The 24,571-nt window shown below is 47.0% G+C and overlaps 1 protein-coding gene across 1 annotated transcript in view; it reads left to right on the top strand.

The window, feature by feature from the left end:
• The first annotated feature begins 2,636 nt into the window (after positions 1-2,636).
• Positions 2,637-24,571, top strand: part of LOC137420657 (uncharacterized) — a 71,453-nt gene continuing 49,518 nt past the window's right edge. Inside the window, exon 1 of the mRNA XM_078772468.1 lies at positions 2,637-3,058. The gene's annotated coding sequence lies outside the window, so the exon portion shown is untranslated. The remainder of the gene's footprint in view (positions 3,059-24,571) is intronic.

Below are 24,571 nucleotides of genomic sequence, written 5' to 3'. Positions count from 1 at the left end.
CATTCCACCCTCGCTGGCCGCGGTAATTACAATTACATTATGGGTGGCAAAACGCCCCCTCCCCATTACATTATGGGTAGCAATAAGTCCCGCCCATGACATTATGGGTGTCAACACGCCCCGCCCCCCATTACATTATGGGTGGCAATAAGTCCCGCCCATGACATGATGGGTGGCAATACGCCCCGCCCCCCATTACATTATATGGGTGGCAATAAGTCCCGCCCATGACATGATGGGTGGCAATACGCCCCGCCCCCCATTACATTATGGGTGGCAATAAGTCCCGCCCATTACATTATGGGTGGTAATAAGTCCCGCCCATTACATTATGGGTGTCAATAAGTCCCGCCCATTACATTATGGGTGTCAATAAGTCCCGCCCATTACATTATGGGTGTCAATAAGTCCCGCCCATTACATTATGGGTGTCAATAAGTACCGTCCATTACATTATGGGTGTCAATAAGTCCCGCCCATGACATTATGGGTGTCAATAAGTCCCGCCCATTACATTATGGGTGGTAATAAGTCCCGCCCATTACATTATGGGTGGCAATAAGTCCCGCCCATTACATTATGGGTGGCAATAAGTCCCGTCCATTACATTATGGGTGTCAATAAGTCCCGCCCATTACATTATCGGTGTCAATAAGTCCCGCCCATTACATTATGGGTGTCAATAAGTCCCGCCCATTACATTATGGGTGGCAATAAGTCCCGCCCATTACATTATGGGTGGTAATAAGTCCCGCCCATTACATTATGGGTGGTAATAAGTCCCGCCCATTACATTATGGGTGTCAATAAGTCCTGCCCATTACATTATGGGTGTCAATAAGTCCTGCCCATTACATTATGGGTGTCAATAAGTCCCGCCCATTACATTATGTGTGGCAATAAGTCCTGCCCATTACATTATGGGTATCAATAAGTCCCGCCCATTACATTATGGGTGGCAATAAGTCCCGCCCATTACATTATGGGTGGCAATAAGTCCTGCCCATTACATTATGGGTGTCAATAAGTCCTGCCCATTACATTATGGGTGGCAATAAGTCCCGCCCATTACATTATGGGTGGTAATAAGTCCCGCCCATTACATTATGGGTGGTAATAAGTCCCGCCCATTACATTATGGGTGTCAATAAGTCCTGCCCATTACATTATGGGTATCAATAAGTCCTGCCCATTACATTATGGGTATCAATAAGTCCTGCCCATTACATTATGGGTATCAATAAGTCCCGCCCATTACATTATGGGTATCAATAAGTCCTGCCCATTACATTATGGGTATCAATAAGTCCCGCCCATTACATTATGGGTATCAATAAGTCCCGCCCATTACATTATGGGTATCAATAAGTCCCGCCCATTACATTATGGGTGTCAATAAGTCCCGCCCATTACATTATGGGTATCAATAAGTCCTGCCCATTACATTATGGGTATCAATAAGTCCTGCCCCTTACATTATGGGTGTCAATAAGTCCTGCCCCTTACATTATGGGTGTCAATAAGTACCGCATAATGTAATAAGTCCCATTGCATTATGGGCGTGACGTCCTTTCCGATGTTTCCACGTGATTGAGCACCAAACACCAATGTGTAACCATTTAGAGTGTACGTCACACTCCACAGGTGTGCATGCTTTATTTCGTGTAATAACGTTGGACTTGCAGTTTCCCCAAAATCCGAATCAAACATTTGTTTTGCAACCTGCGTGCGAAATCATTTACTAGAGAAGCTCCTCGAATGTAAATGTAAGTGTATCGATGGTAGTAATGATTTGTAAACGTTTGTAGATTTTATCACTGCGGAATTTTCACAATATTAACATTAAAAATGGAGTCGTGAATGTGTGTTGTAAATGTGTTGATATTAAAGAGGGAAAGTTTTATGGATTTTACAAGAGAGCAACAAAACTTTGTGTTCGAAGTGAAACATTCAGTTGTCACTACGGGTAGGCCCCACATGTTACATGTGCTCTTCATGTTCTCACTGCGTGTTCGGAACTCGTAAGTAGCATTTCCGTGCCGATCGAACTTTACACACGTGGGGTGTAAAGTTACCAAGCAGCTAGCTAGCGCTTGCCAAGCGAGCCGTTCCTTATCGAGGGTTACGATGGAGTGCTTGCTCGAGTGATTAAGCCGCTTGGCGAGCGGGCCGTTCTTTATCGAGGGGCTATGATGGAGTGCTTGCTCGAGTGCTTAAGCCACTTGGCGAGCGAGCCGTTCCTTATCGAGGGCTACGATGGAGTGCTTGCTCGAGTGCTTAAGCCGCTTGGCGAGCGAGCCGTTCCTTTGAGGGCTACGATGGAGTGCTTGCTCGAGTGCTTAAGCCGCATGGCGAGCGAGCCGTTCCTTATCGAGGGCTACAAGGGAGTGCTTGCTCGAGTGCTTAAGCCGCTTGGCGAGCGAGCCGTTCGTTATCGAGGGCTAAGATGGTGCTTGCTCGAGTGCTTAAGCCGCTTGGCGAGCGCTCCACAAGAACCTTGGTTACTGAACACACCCCAGTTGTAACGGTAGCGACAAGACAGCGTGCCCACCGAAGCGTTACTCAGGTAAATAAGTTGTTGCTGAGGTGTTGTTTTCACCGCGCTAAAATGGCGGCGGCCGTCGCTACCCGGAAGTAGTCCAAAGTCGAGTCAACTCAGGCGCTGCGAACACAATCAATTCGTATGGGGAAATTGTCAGAAGTGGGAGGATTGAAACTAAAAACGACGGCCCAGGTAGCATTTGTTGGCGTACCACGATAGCACTGTTACCATGGAGACCGCTATGGTGGAGTGATTGTTTGGTGACGGAACACCCACGTGGTCTCCTGCACAGCTGATCACTGCGTACCGATGCGTCATGCACAAAAGCTGTGAAGGTGTTTTCTACCAAACAAAACCTCAAAGTAGAAAAGTTATCTTTCCTCGAGTTTCGTTCCAAAAATAGATTTCCTGAAAGACGCGCCACGTGATTGGATGTCGAACAGAGTAATGACCCAGATTGGGCATCGCTCGACTCCGGGACAACATGTCTTGCTCTGCAGCAAACACCTGGCCCAGGTAAGAGTGATGTGGAGTGTTGACAGCTGTGAATATTGTGACTTCGTCATGGAGAAATTTCGACGTTATTTGGATACGATTTCCCCATATACGGTGCATATAGTGTTATAACTATGATAACGTTGATGGGAAAATATCTTGGTTACCCTAATTAACTTGACCTTCACCTTTAGTACATACTAGCAGAAGTACCCGGCATTGCCAAGGGGGGAGGGGAGGGGAGAGGAACGGGGGGGGGGAGGGGAGGGGAGGGGAGCGGGGGGGGGAGGGGGGAGGGGAGCGGGGGGGGGGAGGGGAGGGGGGAGGGGAGAGGGGAGGGGGGGGAAGGGGGAGAGGGGAGGGGGGAGAGAGGGGGGGGGGAGGGGAATGTGTAAATTTAAAAAATGTGTAATTTAAGAAAAGTGTAAATTAAGAAAATGTGTCCCCATCTACAATCTATATATATATAACACAGTGTGTGTGTGTGTGTGTGTGTGTGTGTGTGTGTGTGTGTGTGTGTGTGTGTGTGTGTGTGTGTAATGTTACCGATAGACTCCTAAACGGAGAGGCTTACGTGCTTGATATTTGACAGACATGGCCATTGAGCGTGGGACGAACATGGCCGAACTCAAAATATTTGACGATCCATATTTTTTATTCATATTTACCTCAGTGCATTTCAGCGAAGTACCCGCTAATCTCAGCCGGTTCCAGAGCAGCTCGCCGATTCGCTCAGAGCGATCACGTGATAGTAGTGTATATATTGTTGCGGAGATGAGGACTGTATATTTTTTGATTGTGTGCTGTACTATTATTATTATTGTTTTTTCTGCGCCCTACCTCCGGAGCTGTGTAAAGGTGAAAGGGCATCCCATAATTAGTCCACAAGCATACACATCAGCCAAATAATAGAATACCCCTGTTGATAGTTATCTCTTATTATGTGTTTTTAGAGTAAGGCTGTGTCTCCCATTAATTGAAATACTCCATTGCACCAGTGAAAGAGATAGATTCCCTTCATTCCCACTCCCCAACACTTCCATTCCCCCCTTTCCGTCAATTGCAATTCGCATTGCCAACTGCATGTTGGGCGGTTTTCCCTTCATCCGCCATTGACCACGAGGCAGGGTTGGGGGAAGGAAGGCGGGTCCCCACCTCGTCAGAGAGGGGAGGAGTGAGCCGGCCCCACTCGACCAACCATGAACAAGGGGTTTGGCTTGAGAGGGCGGGGAGAGAACGTTTGGGGGAGGTTCGCAAAGGTTGAGGGGCGGGGCCTATATAACCCACGGCGGGGGTGTTCCCAGGAGAGAGGCACGTTGAGTTGGTCTGAGTCGGTTGCTAGAGGGAGTTGGTCGTCAAGAGAGAGTCGTGAAGAGTCAGTCAGTAGAGGTGGTGGTCAAGTGGTTGCGTTGGTTGCGGTGAGGAGTCGGTGGTAAAGAGTGAGGGACCAAGAAAGAGTTGAGGGTTTGGACCAACGAGTCAGACAAGTCCTGGGAACGCAGCGGACGGAGGCCGCAGCAGCAAGAACACCCAACAGCCAAAGGGGGCCTGAACGGCGGTTTGGAGCAGGGCCGAAAAGGAACGGCGGCTGCTAAACGCGCCGGTTGAGCTGCAGGACCCCCTTGGACCTTTCCTCTCCCTCCAGCCATCCACCTCCTGCCTTTCCACCCTTCTTGTATATGTGAGTTTGTTTTGTTTGTTCTGTCCCTGGGTATTTAATTAAGTCTGTAGATAAGCTAGTATTTGCACTGTGTCACCTGCGTCTTATGTGTTGTAAATAAACTTGATTGCTCCTTTTTGCTTATGTGTGTAAATAGTAAATAAATTCAGTAGTATTTCCAACCTTTTTGTCTTCTTCTTCTTCTTCTTCACATCCGTGTCGCCTTTGTCTTTTCCCTATTGACTAGCTGTAGTGCGATACGGCCAACGTTTGGGTGGAATCGGGTGAGTCGGGGATCCTGTTAGGTCGCGGTTAAATACACCACCGCTCGGTCATCATAACATCTAAACCGCGATCTGTAACAATTGGTTGTCAGGAGTTGGATTCGGACCTGGGACTAAATTTGTTAGGCCCAAATTTTGGAACACCAATTGTACTATTAGTGTAACAATTGGTGTCTGGGAGTGAGATTCGGGGCCCGAACCAAATTTTTAAAACATCTAGGAAAAAATTTGGTCAAAATTTGGAGCGGCCGAAATTTGTTTTGTTTTACAAAACCCGAATTTTGAAATCGCGCCATGGCTGGTCAAGGCGACGGGATGCCGGTGGGAGAGATAGACGGGGTAGAATCGACCCAGGACCTCGGGGAAATGTATGTGGAGGAAAGGGAGGAGGAGAGCAATGAGGTGGTTGAGGGTGTATCAGACGCACAAAATGGCGCTCTCGCGCACGAGGTTTCAGGCGCGCAAAGAGGCGCCTCGCACGAGCGCGCGGTAGCCGAGCCCGCTGTATCAGCGGGCTTTAACATGCAGCAGTTCATGGCACGGTTTAGCGAATACATGGCACAGTCGAAGTGCGACAACGAAAAAAGAGCCAGGGAAATGGAGGGAATGGAAAACAGAATGGGGGAGCGACTAGGAAATCAAATCGGGGAGTTAGACAAGAAATTTGGGAAGTTAGACAATAATTTTGAGGAGTTAGACAAGAAATTTGGGAAGTTAGACAATAATTTTGAGGGGTTAGACAACGGGATAAAAGAGGTAAAGAATGGGTTAACGGGGGTGGAAAACAGAATGGCTGCCCAGGAGAATCAGTTAGAGGGGGTGAAAAATGGGTTAATGGGGTTAGAAAATAGGATGGAGGACAAATTGCGGGAAATAGGGGAACAATCTGCCAGGGAAATCAAACAAATGGGAGAGCAGATAGAGGAGGTGAAAATCGGGGTAGAAACCAAACTGGATGCTCAGAGGGATGAATTGGGACAGATGAGGGTGGCATCTACAAAAGAGATGGAGGAAATACGACGAGGGGTAAGTGAGGAGGTTTCGGGGCTACGCGAGGAGGTAAAGCGAGGTGAGAAGCGTATGGAGAAAGAGGTGAGAAATAATACGGCAAAGTTACAAGGGGGAATAGAAGATCTGACGGAGGAGGTGGAACAGCTGACAGAGGGACAAACGAAGTTAGTGGAGCAGGTTCAAAGGAACACTGCAGTACTCGGAGGGTTAAAGGCGACACAAAAAGAAATTAAAAACGAATTAATAGCGACGCAGAGGCAATGTCAGATGGTACGTGAGGAACTGACAATGAGGGTGGACGAGGTGACAGAGATAATGGAGACAAAGGACCGGCAGGTGAGGATGCACATAGAGACGGTCACGGTAGCCTTAGAGGACGAACTTGAGGAGACGCACCGAGAAATAAAAGAGGTTAAACAAAAATTAGAGGAAGTGGAAGAAGAGGTGAGTGAAATTAAGAAGGGACGAACAGAAACTAAAAGAGAAATCCAGGAGGAGGTGATGGAATATGTGCAAGGTCGGTGCTCAACTCACAATGTGATGCTCACTAACCAAATAAAGAGTTTGCAGGTGGCAAAGGAGGTGCGGAGACGAGGTACGGAGGTGAGTGGCAATGTATATGATGTGAGGAAAGCTTCAGTCGGCTTGGGGATTGGTTTGGATCCGGGTGTTCGTGAAAGGCCGTTGGTGAAGTGTGCGACAGGTCTGGTGTGCGAAAAAAGAGGTGTGCGAGAATGTCCGACCATGGGGTGTGTGAGGAAAAAGTGCACGCCGAGGAGTGAGTGTGCCGTCAGGAGTGAGTTGGTCGAAGCGCGTGTGCGAGGGAGCACAGGGAAGCGCGGTGTGGTGAGTGTTACGGGGGAAGTAACGAAAAAGTGTGCGCAAGAGGATGCGCGAGAAAGGTGTGTAACGGACGGGTGCATGGGGAAAGCGCATGCTGTCAAGAGTAAGGGAGAATGCACGCCTGTGGTGAGTGTTACAGAGGATGTAACGAAAGAGTGTGCGCGAGAGGATGCGCGAGAAAGGTGTGTAACGGACAGGTGCATGAGGAAAGATTGCGCTGTCGAGAGAAAGGGTGAGTGCGTTGTCAAGAGTGGAGGTGAGAGTAGTGAGAGTGAAACGGAGCGTGAGTTGGTTGTGACAGGTGAGCGAGGATGTACATCTGGAATGGAAGGATGCACACCTGGAATGGTAGAGCGTGAGTGGGAATGCACGCTGGAATTGGTAGTGAGGCACGTGGTTGGGTGTGCGGGTGAGAGCACACCTGTGATTGTCACAAAGGAGGTGACCAAGAAAGGGGCGCGAAGAGGTGTGTTGGTGAGGTGTGCGAGTGACGAATGTGTGCCAAGGTGTTCGGTGGTCAGGTGTGTGACCAAGTCGGTGAGCGGAATGAGTGTACCGAGGTGTGTAAGAAGAGGTACGACGAGGAGCATGGAAACGGCTGCATGTATGAGCAAGAAAGGGGTAGCGTATGCATGTAAGCGTCCAGGTGAAGCATCGACGGTGACTGGGTTAAAGGTTAGAACGACTTATAGCCGAATCGGGCCCTCAGTGCGCGTCGGGCAGCTTCGCGTGCCGCGAGAACCAGCGGGGATCCGAGCCACGGCGGGTTCGAAAGGACCGCCGTGCGCGATCCACGCTGGGCCTCGCGTGGAACGGCCGCGTCCGGGCTCCACTAGGCGGAGCGGGCAGCCCGATAGGAAGGGTCGTCATGGCGACCACTTTCTATTGAGACGTGCCGGCAGGTCGAGATCGGGACATTGGATGGCTCCACGCCGAGGTGGTGCGTGGGATCTCGGCCCGGGTAAGCCCCCGTCCCTGCACCGAGTGCCGGACGCATCCAGCCGCCGGCACAAAAGAACCCGCGTTCATGGCTCGGCTGTACGAAGCCGGGCTGTAGACGTGAATTGGCGCACCGAGAGGATGTAATAAGTAGACGGGTGATGAGGATAGTGTTTTTGATCCGAAATTTAAAAAAGTGAGTAGAATTGGCAGTAAATGACAAATTTTTGATTTGTGGAATTTGGATGTGCAAAATTTATAGTGAGAGACCCCCGATGTGGTGGGATGGCAAATCCACCATCCCTCACAGTGGGGGCAAATGCGCTATAGCTTATGGGGTGTATGGCAGTGAAAACTAGCCCGGGTGGGTTAGGTTATATTGTGTGTAGGGATCTAGCGAAGATGACATTAGGTAACGTTAAGGTTAGTTAGTGACTGATACCTGTAGTGGGGACGCAGGTAGATTAGTGTGGATTATAATGATGTGGGAGCGCAATAGTTTAAAGGGACGACTGGGAAGCGCAAGTTTCAGAGGGGAGTAGTTAGCTGAGATGATGCCGTGTGTTTGAGAATTGAACAGGTGTGATTGCACAGGTGTGCAACTGAACAGGTGTGTGGAGCAGTGTATGAGGGAGTAGTGGTGATTGCGTGTTGTGTTGACCAACTGGTCCAGGAAGAGGAGGAGGGTGCAGGTGGCACCAGGTATGATTGCACAGGTGTGCAACGACAGGTGAATGGAGGACAGGTGTATGGAATAAATGGTATGGAGTATTGGAATGGATGGTCGTGGAGTGAGCATGGTGGAAATTGTGGAGTGGAGTGGATGGTGCGAAGGTGTGAATGGGGGAAGAGTGGACCCCCATCACGGATACCCGGGGCGGGTAGTGTAAGTGTTAGGTAGAGGGTACAGGTAAATTGTGGTTGGATATTGGCATCTGTGGTGCGAGGTGAAAGAATGGTATATGGATGGGTGCATTAGTGTTGTGGAAATGGCTGGGCGTGTAGCCTGTTAGTGTGTGTAGTTGGTTTGGGCACTCCACCACTGTGAGGATGTCGGCCAGGTGAGGCCGCAGGTGGGCTCTGGGAGCCGGTAGTTGTGGATGGGGCCCGAGGATCCGGAGGACGGACCCGGGTAGCCCAGTGCCAGAGGGCACCAGGGGGTGACAGAGCCAGGAGAAGGCCTGCCCCAGTTAGTTAGGTTAGGGTGAGGAGCTAGGTAAGCTCGGGTGGCAACTGCAGTGGTGGAGGTGTGCAGGTGGGTAGACCTGCTGGGAGAGCTACACGTCGCAGCCCAGAAATTGTGCGAGGCACCGGGAGATGAATCGGGGGAGTGAGACCCCAAATTGAGAAACACCACAGTTTGGTCAATGGGAATTGGTTTTTAGAACCCGTAGTGTAAGTTGGCCAATGGATTGGCAGGGAAAGACCCCGGGTAGTGTAAAGTGTGTTAATGTCATTTAGAAAGTAGTTAGGATGAAGTCTCCTCGCACCATCTGCATCCACTCACCTGAGGTGACAGGTACTCCGCACCATGCCATGTTTAATTATTTTTGATGCAAATGTTTGGATTGTGAGACGCATCATGACATGGGTGTGACATTGTGCTTTGAGTTCCATCTCTTCCTCCTTATGAGGATTGATGACGAATTGGGTGATGGCAAATTTTGAAGTAGAGGGATTGTGGAGACGAATTTGGTATAGGGGAAATATGGGGAAGACGTGACAGTAGTGACGAATTTGTAAATGTGTAGATTTTTGTACATATGGGGTAAGGGCAAGGGTAGGGTAGGTGACAGGGGGGTGACGTACGGTAGGGACGAGCTTTCTCACTTCGCCCTCCGTACGCATTTCGCCTTGCATTGCCTTATTGATGTGTACCCTTGTGACCTTACCCCTCGCTCAATTCTCTTTCCCCTTTTGTCTCCCACATGACCTGTGCGCCACTGGGTGCCGAGGGGAGCGTGCGTGGGTCGGCCATTGTGCGCCCGAAATTCCCAGAACCAGCTGTCTGCATCGATGCACCACATTATGGACCACATGTCTGTGGCCGAGCACCACTTGTGGACCCCATGGGTTGGGGCATGGCCCCTCTGCTGGAACCGGCCATGAGGGCCCGAAATCTTGCTGGCGGACCTTGGCCACATGGCACCGATGCCCCACAGGTGAACCACACGTAGTCGGCCCCTGTGGGCCATAAATAAAATAAAAACGGACACGTTAGGTGCATTCTTTTATTGCAAATAGGCCGCCAGCAAGGGAAGATGACAACACCAGGAAAATAATAATAACCAGCAGAGGGAGCCGAAGAGCAAGAGATCACCTGCAGGGTTAGGGGTTGTTGCTTTATTTTATTGATGAACAATGGTGACTGCACCGATTGGTTCTTGGGTGTGTATTGGTGCAGTTTTGGGTGCTTTCATGGTGCGTCGATGCAGAGCAGACTGTCTCCCCCCCAGAAAGAACAATCACAGGTCCTGGGTTAGTTTTGTAAATAAAAATAGCGTCATTGTAAATAATGCCTCCCACCGTCAGTGTATAGTTTGAAGACCATTCCGCAATTCGGTTAACTGTGGGCGTAAGTCTGTTAGGCAGGGTGCAATGGAGCAGCGGGACACATTTATTTATGTTTTAAAACTGTCGCACTCAGGGTCAGGTTAAAAGTAGAGGGAACTACACCTACGTGTCACACTAAAAGTAAAAGTTGTAGGCCCGGGACGTGCCTAAGAGGAGGAGGGTGCAGTGTTGCGGAGATGAGGACTGTATATTTTTTGATTGTGTGCTGTACTATTATTATTATTGTTTATTCTGCGCCCCCCTACCTCCGGAGCTGTGTAAAGGTGAAAGGGCATCCCATAATTAGTCCACAAGCATACACATCAGCCAAATAATAGAATACCCCTGTTGATAGTTATCTCTTATTATGTGTTTTTAGAGTAAGGCTGTGTCTCCCATTAATTGAAATACTCCATTGCACCAGTGAAAGAGATAGATTCCCTTCATTCCCACTCCCCAACACTTCCATTCCCCCCTTTCCGTCAATTGCAATTCGCATTGCCAACTGCATGTTGGGCGGTTTTCCCTTCATCCGCCATTGACCACGAGGCAGGGTTGGGGGAAGGAAGGCGGGTCCCCACCTCGTCAGAGAGGGGAGGAGTGAGCCGGCCCCACTCGACCAACCATGAACAAGGGGTTTGGCTTGAGAGGGCGGGGAGAGAACGTTTGGGGGAGGTTCGCAAAGGTTGAGGGGCGGGGCCTATATAACCCACGGCGGGGGTGTTCCCAGGAGAGAGGCACGTTGAGTTGGTCTGAGTCGGTTGCCAGAGGGAGTTGGTCGTCAAGAGAGAGTCGTGAAGAGTCAGTCAGTAGAGGTGGTGGTCAAGTGGTTGCGTTGGTTGTGGTGAGGAGTCGGTGGTAAAGAGTGAGGGACCAAGAAAGAGTTGAGGGTTTGGACCAACGAGTCAGACAAGTCCTGGGAACGCAGCGGACGGAGGCCGCAGCAGCAAGAACACCCAACAGCCAAAGGGGGCCTGAACGGCGGTTTGGAGCAGGGCCGAAAAGGAACGGCGGCTGCTAAACGCGCCGGTTGAGCTGCAGGACCCCCTTGGACCTTTCCTCTCCCTCCAGCCATCCACCTCCTGCCTTTCCACCCTTCTTGTATACGTGAGTTTGTTTTGTTTGTTCTGTCCCTGGGTATTTAATTAAGTCTGTAGATAAGCTAGTATTTGCACTGTGTCACCTGCGTCTTATGTGTTGTAAATAAACTTGATTGCTCCTTTTTGCTTATGTGTGTAAATAGTAAATAAATTCAGTAGTATTTCCAACCTTTTTGTCTTCTTCTTCTTCTTCACATCCGTGTCGCCTTTGTCTTTTCCCTATTGACTAGCTGTAGTGTGATACGGCCAACGTTTGGGTGGAATCGGGTGAGTCGGGGATCCTGTTAGGTCGCAGTTAAATACACCACCGCTCGGTCATCATAACATCTAAACCGCGATCTGTAACAATATGTTGCTTCTGGGACACTCTCATTTTCCCATTGACTTACATGTTAATTTTCCTCTTAACCTCATTGCCCCTTAACACCTCTATTTCTCCCACCCTCATCTTTATGAACCTTTTGTCTATAGTACCTATCCTTAATGTTGTTCATTAGACCACTCAAACACTACAAATATTTGTTTTCTCTTATAGACCTATAATCCTTCTTCTACATATCATCTGGCAGATTATCTTTGACCCACTCAAACATCGACCCATTCACTTCCATGTTAATTTTCTTCTCACCTCTTTACGAACCTTTTAGCCTTTTGACACTCAAACAATGATTCCCCCTTGGTCTTATGGTACTCTTACTATCAATGATCCCGAGTAGACCACTCAAACATTGATCCTACAAATATTTGTTTATGCGTGGGAAATAATTTAATTCTCTTGCCACTCCCTTCACCATCTAATATATTAACAAAAAAGATGTTTGAGTTTGGTTCTTTATTAAGATATTTTAACTGAGCTAAGATAAAATGGTAAACCTCCCTCAATGTTCTTGTTTGAGCGCCTCCAGTGCCACACACTTTTTGGTAGGCTCTGCTCACCTTTTGTTAAGCTCCGTCCACTTTTTGGCAAGCCCGCCCACTTTTTGTTAAGCCACGCCCACTTTTTACTAAGCACCGCCCACTTTTTTGTTAAACCACACCTACTTTTGCTAAGCCCCGCCCACTTCTGCTAAGCCCCACCCACTTTATAAACTCTTCAGCATTGTATCATTTCCAGGTAATACATTACATCATTTTCAGGGAATTCCCATCGCATCATTTCCAGTTAAGACATGCCCAGGGAATTTCCACAGGAAATGACACACCCAGTCCTTATAAAAGGCACTGACCACACAGGCTTTTTCAAACACGCTTTCTGCTTCACTTGAGAATGGACTACTATGCCGAAATGGAATGGGATAACTTTGCTATTCCTTGGAGTCCTACTACCTGTGTAGAACTCAACCTTCAGATTGATGAACTGGACTCGAACTTCTTATCAATGGAGGTAAGTTTGTTTATTTATTTATTTATTTATTTAATTAATTATTTATTTCATTATTTATTTAAATTTTTTTTTTTTTTTTTTTAGATGAGACTCGTGTAAGAGTTAACAAAGTTAATTTTAATATTCATAGAGCTTGATTTATACAAATAAAAATATTGTATTAAATTAATACATTATTATTTTCTTTCACAGGAAATTGTATCTGAGATACGAAATGAAAATTCTGCTTTTAACACAACTTGGGATGAAGTTATTTTTTTGTTTGAAGACATTTTGAACAACCAAGACCCCCAGAACGAGTTCTACCTTGATGACCCAGCCAAAGAGTTATACCTTGGAGATCCACAAAATCCTGAAAAAGAGTTTTACCATGATGATACTTGTTGTGAGTTATCAAAACAAAACCCACTGAACAAGTTCTACCTTGATGAGCCAGAATACAAGTCATACATTGGAGACCCACAAATTTCTGAAAATTGGGAAAGGGGAGTTCTCCCTGATGGTCCGCAGTTATACTATGTGAGACACATCATAGAAACCCTAAAAAATTGTGAAACGGGAATTCTCCCTGATGGTCCGCAGTTATACTATGTGAGACACATCATAGAAACCCTAAAAAATTGGGCAAGGAGAGTTCTCCCTGATGGTCCGCAGTTATACTATGTGAGACACATCATAGAAACCATAAAAAATTGGGAAACGGGAATTCTCCCTGATGGTCCGCAGTTATACTATGTGAGACACATCATAGAAACCCTAAAAAATTGGGCAAGGAGAGTTCTCCCTGATGGTCCACAGTTATACTATGTGAGACACATCATAGAACCCCTAAAAAATTGGGAAAGGGAAGTTTTCCCTGATGGTCCGCAGTTATACTATGTGAGACTTATCATGGAAACCCCCAATATTTCTGAAAATTGTGGTTCTACCTTGGAGACTTGGAAAGATGGTTATATTTTTGGAGACTCGGAATGGGGGTTTTGTTTTGATGACTCGGAATGTGATACCTATCTTGGAGGCTCAACAGGAATGTGGTTATACCTTGGGAACTTGGAAAGTTGGTTTTATTTTGGAGACTCTACCTGTGGGGTCCATCTTAGTAGGTGATAAATGTTGCTTCTGGGACACCTCCGTTTAACATGGGAAATCCCTATCTAATGTCATTTACCCCCTTGTCTTTTTCAAAAATCATAAACACCTCTATTTCTCCCTCTATGAACCTATAATCCTTCTCAGCTTATGAACCTATAATTATCCTTCTCGCCTTATGAACCTATAATCCTTCTCACCTTATGAACCGAAATCCTTCTCACCTTATGAACCTATGATTTTCTTCCTTTATGAACCTATAATCCTTCTAGCCTTATGAACCTATGATCCTTCTCACTTACATGTAATTTTTACCCTATTCCCCCCACTAGCCCCTTAATGTAGTTCCTTAGACCACTCTACTAATGAGCCTATAAATATATTATCTCTTTCTAACTTTTTTAAGAGTTCCATTCTCCTATAGAACTCATCCCCATCAAGTATATTTATAAAGTATACAGGTTCCTTAACCTTTTGTTGTGAAAGTATAAAGTGGTATGTTTCACGGTGGGTTCTTGTTTGACCTCCTCCTCTCCCACATACCATTTTAAAATTATAATATTTATTATCCGATTGATTAACCATTAAAGTTCTCACTCCACTCTAATATATTTTTCTTCCCGCCCTCCATTACCCCACTTAACAAATGAATACGTTTATCCGTCTTGAGAACCTTCTGACCAGTGATTCTCTCAACCTCTTGAATCTGATATTTTTCACATTCGTTGTGTTTTCCATTTATATACCAAGGTTGATTACACCTCCACTCTTTAGTCTGGTTGATACTTGGTTCTATCATTTATATAATAGAAAAAAGGTGGCGGTAGCCCGTTAAAATCCCTAACCCCCCTTTTTAACTTATCACTTATATATATATATATCTTATCACTTATATATATCTTATCACTTATATATCTTATCACTTATATATCTTATCACTTATATCTTATCACTTATATATCTTATCACTTATATATCTTATCACTTATATACTGTTACAGATCGCGGTTATGATGTTATAGACCGAGCGGTGGTTTAAAACCGCGACCTAACAAAAACTCACCCGATTCACCCAGACTTTGGCCGGATCGCACCGCAGCTGCTCAATGAGGGGAAAAGACAAAAACGACGAATGCAAAGAGGAAAAGGAATAAAACGAGAAGACGTACAGACGAGTAATGGGTTTTATTATTTACACACACAAGCAAAAAGGGGCAATCAAGTTTTATTTACAACACATAGTCATAAGACGCAGGTGACACAGTGCAAATTTAGCTTACCTACAGGCTTAACTTATCCCAGGACAGCACAAACAGAACACTGACTCACGCGGGGAATTGATGATAGGAATGGCAGAAGGTGGATGGCTGGAGGGAGAGGGAGAGGTCCAAGGGGGGGTCCCGCAGCACAACCGGCGCGTTCAGCAGCCGCCGGTCCTCTTTGGCCCTGCTCCAAACCGCCGTTCAGGCCCCCTTTGGCGGTTGGGTGGTCTTGCGGCTGCGGCCTCTGTCCGCTACGTTCTCAGGACTTGTCTGGTCCAAACCCTCAACTCTTCCTTGCTTCTTTCACTCCTCACCACCGACTCCTCACCGCAACCAACAACCTTGCAACCAACTCCTCAACCAACTCTTCTCCCTCAACAACCCTTCTCTCTCTTTTGCGACCGACTCAGTCCAACCCAGAGTGCATCTCTCTCTACTCACTTCCGGTTGCGCTTTTTATAGCGCCCCCAGCGATCACGCCCCCGGCGCTTTGGACACGCCCATCGGGGGTGCTCACCTCGGCCCTGGTTGGTCGCGCGACCCTCGGGCTCCGCCCTGGATGACGACGGGCGGGCGCGCCCCTCCTCCCCTCTGACGAGGTGCGACACGCCTTTCTTCTCCGACTCAATGCCTCGTGGTTAATGGCGGCAATTGGATCGGAGGTAATTGGTAATCGAGGGCTCAGCAGTGACGAGAGGGGGAATGGAGGTTTTGGGAATGGGAATGAAGGGAATCTATCTCTTTCACTGGTGCAATGGAGTATTTCAATTAATGGAAGACACAGCCTTACACTAATACACAGAATAAGATATAACTGTCAAAAGAAAGGATATATCGTGTCCTGCATGTATGTTTTATGGACTAACTACGGAAACGCCCTTTGACCTTTATACAACCACAAACGGAGGGAGGAGGGGTGATATTTTACAACAACCTTTTACAACAACATTTTACCACAACAACAAAATAAAAAAACATTCTCATATCCACAACACTGCACCCTCCTCCCCTTAGGCACGTCCCGGGCCTATTACTTTTACCTTAGTGTGGCATGTAGGTGTAGTTCCCTCTACTTTTAGCCTGACCCTGAGTGCGACAGTTTTAAAACATAAATAAATGTGTCCCGCTGCTCCATTGCACCCTGCCTAACAGACTTACGCCCACAGTTAACCGAATTGCGGAATGGTCTTCAAACTACACACTGACGGTGGGAAGCATTATTTACAATTGACGCTATTTTTATTTACAAAACTAACCCAGGACCTGTAATTGTTCTTTCTGGGGGGAGGACAGTCTGCTCTGCATCAATGCACCATGAAAGCACCTATAACGCACCAACACACCCTCAAGCACCAATCAGTGCAGTCACCACTGTTCATCAATAAAATAAATCCAACAAACCCAAACCCTGCAGGTGATCTCTTGCTCTTCGGCTCCCTCTGCTGGTTATTATTTGTTCTTCCAGATGTTGTCATTCTTTTGCTTTGCTTACTGGCGGCCTATTTTCAATAAAGTGTGCCCAATGTGTCCTTTTTTTATTTGATTTTATTTATGGCCCACAGGGCCGACTAGTGTGGTTCACCTGTGGGGCATCGGTGCCCTGTGGCCAAGGTCCGCCAGCAAGATTTCGGGCCCTCATGGCCGGTTCCAGCAGAGGGGCCTTGCCCCAACCCATGGGGTCCATAAGTGGTGCTCGGCCACTGACATGTGGTCCATAACGTGGTGCATCGATGCAGACAGCTGGTTCTGGGAATTTCGGGCGCACAATGGCCGACCCACGCACGCTCCCCTCGGCGCCCAACGGCGCTCAGGTCCTCATGTGGGAGACAAAAAGGGGGGACAAGACAGATGAGCGAGGGGTAAGGTCTCAAGGGTACACGTCAAAAAGGCAATGCAAGGCAAAATGCGTACGGAGGGCGAAGTGAGAAAGCTCGTCCCTACCGTACGTCACCCCCCTGTCACCTAGCCTACCCTTGCCCTTACGCCATATGTACAAAATCTACACATTACCAATTCGTCACTACTGTCACGTCTTCCCCATATTTCCCCTATACCAAATTCGTCACCACAATCCCTCTACTTCAAAAATTTGCCATCATCAATTCATCATCAATCCTCATAAGGAGGAAGAGATGGAATTACGCACAATGTCACACCCACGTCATGATGCGTCTCACATTCCAAACATTTGCACAGTAAAAATAATTAAACATGGCATGGTGTGGAGTACCTGTCACCTCAGGTGAGTGGATGCAGATGGTGCGAGGAGATCCTTCATCCTAACTATCCTCTAAATGATTTTAACACACTTTACACTACCCGGGTTCTTTCTCCGGCCAAACCATTGGCCCTCTTACACTATGGGTTCTAAAAACCAATTCCCATTGGCCAAACTGTGGTGCTTCTCAATTTGGGGTCTCACTCCCCCGATTCATCTCCCGGTGCTCTAGCACAATTTCTGGGCTGCGACGTGTACCTCTCCCAGTGGGTCTACCCACCTGCACACCTCCACCACTGCAGTTGCCACCCGAGCTTACCTAGCTCCTCACCCTAACCTATCTAACTGGGGCAGGCCCCTCCTGGCTCTGTCACCCCACTCGGTGCCCTCTGGCACTGGGCTACCCGGGTCCGTCCTCCGGATCCTCGGGCCCCATCCACAACAACTACTACCGGCTCCCAGAGCCCACCTGCGGCCTCACCTGGCCGACATCCTCACAGTGGTGGAGCGCCCAACCAACTACACACACTAACAGGCTACACGCCCAGCCATTTCCACAACACCAACGCACCCATCCACATACCATTCTGTCACCCGCACCACAGATGCCAATATCCAACTACAATTTACCTGTACCCTCTACCTAACACTTACACTACCCGCCCCGGGTATCCGTGATGGGGGTCCACTCTTCCCCCATTCACACCTTTGCACCATCCACTCCACTCCACAATTTCCACCATTCTCACTCCACTACCATCCATTCCACTACTCCATACCATTTATTCCATACAACCACATACACCTGTTGTTGCACACCTGTGCAATCCTACCTGGTGCCACCTGCACCCTCCTCCTCTTCCTGGACCAGTTGGTCAACACAACACACAATCACCACTACTCCCTCATACACTGCTCCACACACCTGTTCAGTTGCACACCTGTGCAATCACACCTGTCCAATTCTCACCTGTTCAATCCTCACACACACGGCATCATCTCAGCTAACTACTCCCTTCTGAAACTTGCGCTTCCCAGTCGTCCCTTTAAACTATTGCGCTCCCACGTCATTATCATCCACACTAATCTACCTGCGTCCCCACTACAGGTATCAGTCACTAACTAACCTTAACGTTACCTAATGTCAATCTCTTCTAGATCCCTACAATATAACCTAACCCACCCGGGCTAGTTTTCACTGCCATACACCCCATAAACTATAGCTCCTTTGCCCCACGTCTGTGAGGGATGGTGGATTTGCCATCCCACCACATCGGGGGTCTCTCACTATCAATTTTGTACACCTAAATTCCAACCAATCAAAAATTTGCCAATCACTACTCATCATCTGCCAATCATTACTGCCAATCCTTTGCCAATCATCAAATTTTGTTTTTCTCTAATTTTGGGCCCAAAACACTATTACTATCACGATCACCATCATCACAGTCCGCTATATCCTAGCCTCGGTGCGTCATGACATCATTAAACTCGGCTTCGTAAAGCCGAGCAATGAATTCGGGTGGTTTGGTTGCCTGCAGGTTGAATCCGTCCGGCTTTCGGTTCAAGGGAGGTGGTTTGGTTGGACCGAGATTCCACGCACCATCTCGGCGCGGCACCTTGCGGTCCCGGGCCCGATGGCTCCATCTCCCCCGGTCGGAACCCCGTCCCCACGAGGGGGCACCGTTCCGCTTCCTCCCACTCGCCCTCGAACCGGACCGGTCGCCTCGCCCGACAAAGCCCGGACTCGACCGTGTGGGGCGGGGCCAAGCCCGAATCGGCAACGACGCTTCGAAGAGAAACGACGCAGCTTCGATCGACGCCGGGCCTCGCACCCAACCAAGCACCCCTCGCACCGAGTGCTCGCATCGGCTATCCGTCGCTCTAACCACTAAACCGGTTACCATCGATGCTTCACTTGCATGCTTACAAGCATACGCTACCCCTTTCACCCTCACAAAACCTGGCGTTCCAACGCCGTCCGTACATTCCACCAACGCTCTCTCTGTTACACACCACACCTCTTGCGCACACTTCGGTCCACACCTCTCCTCCGTTACGTCCTCCGTAACACTCACCATGGGCGTGCACTCTTGCATCCACCCACTAACGCGCTCACATGGGCTCTCCCACACCCGCGCCATGACCAATTCAGGTGTGCTTTCTCGCACACGTTCCACCACCACCTTACTCTCCGTGTCACACTTCGTACACCCCGACGTGCATTCTCGCTCGCACTCGGTTTCACACTCGCGCTCCGATGTGCCCTCTCGCACCTGCGCCATCACCAACTCACTATTCGTGTCACACTTCGTACACCCCGACGTGCATTCTCGCTCGCACTCGGTTTCACACTCGCGCTCCGATGTGCCCTCTCGCACCTGCGCCACCACCAACTCACTATTCGTGTCACTCGCCGTACACCCCGACGTGCATTCTCGCTCGCACTCGGTTTCACTCCCACACTTTATAACACACCCACTCGCCGACGCACACTTTTTCCTCCCACGCGTGCCATTTCCACTCACACGGGACCCTTCACCAACGCCCGGATGCTTCCTCGATCCCAAGCGCGCGAAAATTCTTTTGTCGCTAAACATCCTCCTGCAAAATCTACCCGCACAATATACAGCACGACTCACCTGGGGGATCCTTTTCTCCACGCGAACCTGCAAACTTCCATTCGGGTTAGCGAGTACAGCATCATGATTTGAGCAGGGACTTTGTACATAATCCATTTCTCCCTGCAATTCCCGGGTTACCTCCGTCATCTCTTCAATTTTAATTCCCGCTACTGCTTTTTCTTTATTAACCTCGGCGACTGTTGGCTTTAATAAAATTCCCTCTACTTCATCGGTCGCCGGCTTTTCAAAACCCCGTGTCGCGATTTCTACCCCCGTCATTGTACCCGTGCTTTCCTCCGCTTCGCTCAACCAGCGCTTTTCGACACGCGTTACCTCCCCGTGCACCCGTGGGACCTGCTCGCCCAACCTGCGGTCAATGTCTTCCTGTATTCTTTTTACCGTGGCGTTTATTTGCTCCTCAAATCCAATCGGGTTGTACCTTGCTTCGTGCCTCGCTTTTTCCGCGTCTAGCCCCTGGGTAGCCATCATTGCATCAAATCCCTTACTGTCACCCCTCAGAGCGGCACTGAAATGCATCATGCAAACACCCCAGTCCATTGGCACTGCGGGTCCGGCTATCGCCGTCACGTACGGGAGGCTGCCATTTTGTGCACCTGATATTCCCGCAACCACACCTTCTTTACTCTCCTCCACCATTTTTTTTCCTAAGTCCTGGGTCGATTCTACCCCGTCTATCTCTCCCACCGGCATCCCGTCGCCTTGAACAGCCATGGCGCGATTTCAAAATTCGGGTTTTGCTTAAAAAAAACCAAATTTCGGCAGCTCGTAATTTTGACCAAAATTTTTTTTTAGATGTTTTAAAAATTTGGTTCGGGACCCGAATTCCACTCCCAGACACCAATTGTTACAGATCGCGGTTATGATGTTATAGACCGAGCGGTGGTTTAAAACCGCGACCTAACAAAAACTCACCCGATTCACCCAGACTTTGGCCGGATCGCACCGCAGCTGCTCAATGAGGGGAAAAGACAAAAACGACGAATGCAAAGAGGAAAAGGAATAAAACGAGAAGACGTACAGACGAGTAATGGGTTTTATTATTTACACACACAAGCAAAAAGGGGCAATCAAGTTTTATTTACAACACATAGTCATAAGACGCAGGTGACACAGTGCAAATTTAGCTTACCTACAGGCTTAACTTATCCCAGGACAGCACAAACAGAACACTGACTCACGCGGGGAATTGATGATAGGAATGGCAGAAGGTGGATGGCTGGAGGGAGAGGGAGAGGTCCAAGGGGGGGTCCCGCAGCACAACCGGCGCGTTCAGCAGCCGCCGGTCCTCTTTGGCCCTGCTCCAAACCGCCGTTCAGGCCCCCTTTGGCGGTTGGGTGGTCTTGCGGCTGCGGCCTCTGTCCGCTACGTTCTCAGGACTTGTCTGGTCCAAACCCTCAACTCTTCCTTGCTTCTTTCACTCCTCACCACCGACTCCTCACCGCAACCAACAACCTTGCAACCAACTCCTCAACCAACTCTTCTCCCTCAACAACCCTTCTCTCTCTTTTGCGACCGACTCAGTCCAACCCAGAGTGCATCTCTCTCTACTCACTTCCGGTTGCGCTTTTTATAGCGCCCCCAGCGATCACGCCCCCGGCGCTTTGGACACGCCCATCGGGGGTGCTCACCTCGGCCCTGGTTGGTCGCGCGACCCTCGGGCTCCGCCCTGGATGACGACGGGCGGGCGCGCCCCTCCTCCCCTCTGACGAGGTGCGACACGCCTTTCTTCTCCGACTCAATGCCTCGTGGTTAATGGCGGCAATTGGATCGGAGGTAATTGGTAATCGAGGGCTCAGCAGTGACGAGAGGGGGAATGGAGGTTTTGGGAATGGGAATGAAGGGAATCTATCTCTTTCACTGGTGCAATGGAGTATTTCAATTAATGGAAGACACAGCCTTACACTAATACACAGAATAAGATATAACTGTCAAAAGAAAGGATATATCGTGTCCTGCATGTATGTTTTATGGACTAACTACGGAAACGCCCTTTGACCTTTATACAACCACAAACGGAGGGAGGAGGGGTGATATTTTACAACAACCTTTTACAACAACATTTTACCACAACAACAAAATAAAAAAACATTCTCATATCCACAACAATACTTATATAACCATAAGGGAGACTATCAATTCCATTTTCTAAAATAAACCTCATCATCAAAAGCCCCCAATGCTTTCTTATTCACCTCTTCTGAATATAATTTATGTTTATAACTTCTTATTCCATTAATCTTTCTAAACTCTTCTTTCTTTGTTGTTAAACAGTTATAATAATCCTTAAAGTTTATTGTTTCTTTAATGACATTTTGCTTTACACCTTTTAACTTCTTATCAGTCTTTTCAACGTTATTCACAATGTATTTATAAGCATAAGCCTTCGACCTCAATCCCACAAATTCACTCATAACATTTCCTCCCAATTCATCCTTGAACTTTCCAATCACCTTTTTATTTTTAGAAGAGAACAACTCACTCTCTGGACTGTAATTACTCGTGTCATAGATATTAATGTCCTTTTTCATGTCTGAATAAACATCAGTATTAATTTTCAAAATAAAACTATCAGTATCCATATACAACAATGACACATTATCCTTATACTTTGATTTTAGATTAATATAAAAGTAATCATACATTAATGACTTTGACAAGTCAAGAATTGATGTTCCAATGTAAATAGGTTTGTCCATTTCAATGCTCTCTTTAACCAAATGGATCGCACAAAAGTTCTCAGTAAAGACCTCAGGTCTAGTAAAACTCGGTCTATTAATTAATTTTGATGCTTGTTCCCAAGATGTTGCTAGTCTGATATTTTGTCTTTTCCTCACATTCTCCATGGTCTTACCAAAGACCGCATTATTCATCAATTTATAAAAATAGGGTCTTTCTCCTTTCAACCGCACAAAAAAAAAAAAAAAAAAAGTCTTTCTCAAAATTTGTTTTTGACTCTGTTCTTCTTTGTGTATTAAAATCAATGTACCCCTTTAACCAATGACTTTGATTGAACTTTAGAACCCTGTGGATCTTCTCTACTCTTAGACCTTTTGATAAATATTGTCGCAAATTTCTTTGGTGTAGTACATAATTTTTCTTGTTATATAATGTAGTAAGTAATTTTTCTGTTGATTCACCTATATCAAACGATCGTTGATAATCACTCAACCATTCTTTCTTTGGACTTTCTTTCTCACAAGCAAATGGAAGATCTTTATGTTTGATATGAAGTTCTTCAGGATATTTTAAATCGACCTCAAAATAATAACCAACCTTTGAATCATCCAATTCTTTTTGTGTAGAGATACATACATCTTGTAAAACTTTTGTGTAGTCTTTTTCCTTTACCCATCTTAGTTTCCCATAAGGAAGAGCTTGAGACATTGCCCAGCCATACAAGTTGTTTGCGTCATAGTACATCAAGTAAGAACTCTCTTTCGTTGAATCATAATTTGGAAGATATTTGTTATTTGCTTTTGCGTATCTGCTTGAGCATACTTGTGAAATTCCACCTCTTTTTGCCTTTTCAATCATCAAAAGCATATCGACATCGGTTATCAAATCCAAATCTTGTTTTGTCATTTTCAACATCGCGCTCCAAGCCAATCCAGGTGCTGTGTAGTAGTGAGCAGGATCCAATCCATATCCAGTGCGACAAACAGAACTAAAGGCTTCAAATACATCAGCCAATAAAAGCACATCAGTTTTGAGATACAAATCGTGATACTCGCCAAGATTCTTGATGTTATATTTTTCCCAAACATTTTGTGCGTGTACATAATCTTTATCAGATATATTACTGTTGTTTAATTTGTTATCGAAATTTTCTTTTAAAGGAAGTTGTGTTTCATTGAATCTCTCAAATGAGTCCATATAGTCATAGGGGTAAATTCCCTTTTGTGTTAGAAAATCTTTATCTGAAAAATACTCTGAAAGACATGGAAACTCTTTTAGATTTTGAACCAAGTTAGCCAATGGACTTGCCATGAATTTAAATGTATCAAGAAATCTGATATGAGTAATAGGAGATGTGTGAATTGTTTTTGTGAATGAAATGTATTTCTGATCCGTGTTAGGAATTGCTGAAATGTGTCCAGATGTCTTTGAAAGTTCATTAATAAATAGATGCGTATCATAATGAGCGTTGTTATGAAGAAAGACAGGAATGAAAGAGGGGAGTTGATAATTAATATTACAACTTTGATGAGCTGGACCTCTATATTTACCAGTGAGATGACAATGATCTCTAACCTTTAGACCTTCATCAATTTTTTCCTCACAAATATGACAAACATTGTTTTTTCTAAATTCCCTTTTCTGTTCACTCGTCAAGGACATTGGTTTATTAACGCACAGGTTGTAAACCTGGTGCGTTATAGCGTTTGCCTGGGAATTTCGGGCGCTCAAAAGTGAAGCTAGTTTCTGTCACCCATTTCTGTCGCTCATTTCTGTCGCTCATTTCTGTCGCTCAGATGTGTAAACATGACGTCATCAAATCTATATTTATAGGATAGGTTATAGGAGATATATATGTTATAGGATAGGA

This window comes from Myxine glutinosa, chromosome 2, assembly GCF_964187855.1.
Source record: "Myxine glutinosa chromosome 2, kmMyxGlut1.1, whole genome shotgun sequence".
Taxonomy (NCBI): Eukaryota; Metazoa; Chordata; class Myxini; order Myxiniformes; family Myxinidae; genus Myxine; species Myxine glutinosa.
This window is presented reverse-complemented; position numbering and strand designations above follow the sequence as displayed.